The sequence below is a fragment of the Phalangium opilio genome, unplaced genomic scaffold (genome assembly GCF_054372755.1).
Source record: "Phalangium opilio isolate 3A_F unplaced genomic scaffold, DU_Popi_V2 ptg000032l_1, whole genome shotgun sequence".
Lineage (NCBI taxonomy): Eukaryota > Metazoa > Arthropoda > Arachnida > Opiliones > Phalangiidae > Phalangium > Phalangium opilio.
The window spans coordinates 8,850,530-8,854,268 of record NW_028324159.1 but is presented as its reverse complement, the minus strand read 5'-3'; the positions used below and the strand labels follow the sequence as shown (position 1 = coordinate 8,854,268).

At 35.4% G+C, this 3,739-nt stretch overlaps 1 long non-coding RNA gene across 1 annotated transcript; it reads right to left on the bottom strand.

Annotated features, from left to right (window-relative positions):
- Positions 1-2,245: 2,245 nt before the first annotated feature.
- Positions 2,246-3,536, bottom strand: LOC149685912 (uncharacterized). The gene is made up of 4 exons (XR_016384102.1): positions 3,449-3,536; positions 2,669-2,974; positions 2,500-2,604; positions 2,246-2,426 (listed from the first exon to the last, which is right to left on the bottom strand). It is a non-coding gene; the product is annotated as an uncharacterized LOC149685912 (long non-coding RNA).
- Positions 3,537-3,739: the final 203 nt, after the last annotated feature.

The window sequence follows — 3,739 nt, the reverse complement described above, 5'->3', positions numbered from 1 at the left end:
AATTGAACGAGCTGATGAATACTGCCATTTGGAGTCTGAAGCCGAGTGGGAGAAACCAGAATCCCAACCACCGTCTGACTGGCCTCAACGAGGACAAATCATATTCCAGGACTACAGTACTAGATATCGCGCAGGATTGGATTTGGTCTTGAAGGACATAGATGTCAAGATCGAGCCCGGAGAGAAAGTGGGCGTGGTGGGTCGGACAGGAGCTGGAAAGTCGTCACTAACCCTGGTGCTATTCCGTCTCATCGAGGGGGTGCGTGACCAGATCGTCATAGACGGAGTGAAAGTGGAGAAAATGGGCTTGTCCGATTTGAGATCGCGGCTGACCATCATCCCCCAAGAGCCCATTCTCTTCTCGGGCACACTGAGACTCAACCTGGATCCCTTCGAGCAACAAGACGACCAGAGACTGAGGGCCGCGCTTGAACACTCGCACTTGAAGTCCTTCGTGGCGTCACTGGAGCAGGGACTGGATCACCCCGTGGCCGAAGGTGGACAGAATCTCAGCGTCGGGCAGCGCCAGTTGGTTTGCTTGGCTCGTGCCTTGTTGAGGAACACCAAGATCCTGATCTTAGACGAAGCGACGGCGTCGGTCGACATGGACACCGACGATCTCATTCTAGAGACCATTAGGAAGGAATTCGCAAACTCCACCATCATCACCATCGCACACAGAGTAAATACCATCTTGGACTACGACAAGTTAGTTTACCCAGTTATTAAAAAAGCTTAACACGTCAAAATGACTTATTATATAAATGGTTGTCTTTTAACATTTAACAGGGTGATGGTTCTCGATCAGGGTAGAATTGCGGAATTCGACTCTCCGAGTGCTCTTTTGAAGAACAAACAGTCGATGTTCTACGATTTGGCAAAAGATGCCAATATTCTATAGATCACTTTTTATCTTCGCAATAAATGTTTATTTCTTAATAATAAAACGAATATTCCCTATCATTCTTTACTATCATTATTGGAGGACTTACATAGTGCGCGAGAAATTATCGCGGTCTACACTGTCGTATACACATAAAAAGGTTCCTAGTTAATCGAATAAGAATAATTACAGTACAGAAGAGTACACAGAAAAAAAAGTGTTTAGAAACTAAACACTTGCCTAAACACGAAAATGCAACAGATTTTTTATCATGTTTAAAAACACTCATGTTTCAATAGGAATTGTGTTTAGGTTTGCAACACCTTATGTTTAGGTTTTAAACGTGTTGATCGTTTGTCATATCTAGCATTTAATTATGTTTAAGGTGGTAGATGTCATGTTACTGCATTATAATGCTTAGTATCAAGACATGTTTAGACGATTATATGGCTAGTTCTAAAACATGTTTAGACGATTATATGGCTAGTTCTAAAACATGTTTAGACGATTATATGGCTAGTTCTAAAACATGTTTAGACGATTATATGCCTAGTTCTAAAACATATTTAGACGATTATATGCCTAGTTCTAAAACATATTTAGACGATTATATGCCTAGTTCTAAAACATATTTAGACGATTATATGCCTAGTTCTAAAACATATTTAGACGATTATATGCCTAGTTCTAAAACATATTTAGACGATTATATGCCTAGTTCTAAAACATGTCGTTTTAGGTTTGTATGTTTAGGTTTTAAACGCGTTTGCATTTGATAGGTCTAGGTTTAAAGCACGTTTAAATCTTAGTTTTTCAAACACGTTAAATGGTATATAAGCTTAGTTTCAAAGATATTTGCTGGTTTATTGTCAAACCTTTTCATCGGTGTTACGATGTGCGTCCGTTTAAATGCTTATGTGGAAAAAATTATATGTATAATACTTGAAGTAGAACTTTATTACACTTTTATTTTGTAACTTTCCAGAAACTTAAAGTATTTTGTATTTTTATGAAATTTCGCGTTATCTTCCAATAAGAATTCTTGGAGAAATCCAAGAACCTGTACCAAGGCCGGAGGATAACTAAAGTCAAAGATATAAAATATCTCTAAAAGAAAGAAGAGGCACTCCAACACAATATTCGTATTGCAGTCTATTGTAACATTTTCAGCAATGATATATCCATTGCTTAGTTCATCCATATTGTTTTTGATAAACACGATTTGTGATGATAGTATTTGCGACTCGATTGGAGGGCCCTATACATATAAACAGGAAAACATTTAAGACAGTTATGAATTAAATCAAGCACATTTTGACTTCAGTTACAATTATAAAAAGCATTGAACGCCCCTATATAACATTCAAAAAGTGAAAAACACTAAATGAATACTTACAGGTTTGATGTGAATAATAGATATTTCAGCAGATTTTGTTTTTTTCGCAAAGTGCTTGCTCTTATTTTTTGTTCTAATTTGTGTTGATAAACATCTTTCCACAACTTCGAGGAACTCTAACACAACTTCATTATTTTTCAAAGATTCCTTAAAAATATTTTTAAAAAGTGATGTTTGAAATTATAGGTTACGTTTCAAGACAATAAAATCAAATCTATACATAATCTTTGTCAGGAAAAACTAGAGAACAGATTTTTAAGTATTTTTCTTGAAAATTTTGAGCCTTTTTTTCCATGCCTTCCAGCTGCTTGAATTCAGCATTTATCTAAATTCAAAGAATACTATAAATTTGAAAATAATTTATAGAGACAATCTGACGATGATCTTACATATGCTATTTCAGTTAAGGGCGGATACATTTCCATAATGGTCTTCATGGTTACACCAGCTGTTATGGATTTTCTACGGTCAGCAAATGATTCACGAAGCAGTCTTAAAATTCTTGGAACATCCCTATCTGACTTTTCCCACTCGGTCTTAATATTTTCACGAATGTCTTCATTATTTACAACTGCCTTTTCCGCTTCCTCAATTATAACAGCTTTAGCCACCGAAGTTTTCTTTGGTTCTATCCTTTTCTTTTCTATGAGAAGAATATGTCGACATTTTGCGGAGAGTTTCTTTATGAGCAAATCCTGTTGAAAATAACAAGCTATAAGTTATCGACAAAATATTTTTCATTCGCTCATTTATGGAAGGATTTAGAAAGGCCAATCAATTCAAATACGATAAAATTTAACGAAACATTTCCGTTTGCCTTTAGGTAATTATCAAATTTGCCATTAACAGGCCTAAATGATCTGAAATTAATTCAACCAGTTTTACACATTTTAAAGCAAAATCTAAATGACGATCTCATCTGTTATACTTAAGCGTAATTTTTACACTTTCGTGGATTAATCAAATATTGTATAGAGTCGTGGTTGACATCTACGATAACTACTATATTACCAATGAGAGCTCGGTCAGATTTTGCTTTAACCTATGAAGGGACATTGACTGTTATAATTTTGGTTTGTTATGAACTTGAAAATTCTACTAAAATTCATGGATATGTTTTGATGAGTTTTGTCAACGTTTTCCAGTCTATATTTTCATTATGTTCTTACATATGGTCTTTAGGCCTTATTGTCCACAGCAATACAAGGATATTTCAAATGCACCATATTCCCAACAGCTTGGTAATCTTCCTTTTTGTTCATATTATATCTCGACAATAGCCCGTATGCCAACTCTTTAACCAAATCATCAAAAACTGCCATTGGCATTCCATCTTTAAGCTTAGAATGAACGTAATCTGTCAATATTGGTAATGATGTAGGCACTTGATCCTGAAAAATTTTTGTATTAATTTCACATATGCTAAAAAAATAAGGTACAAAAGCATAATGGTTATACGA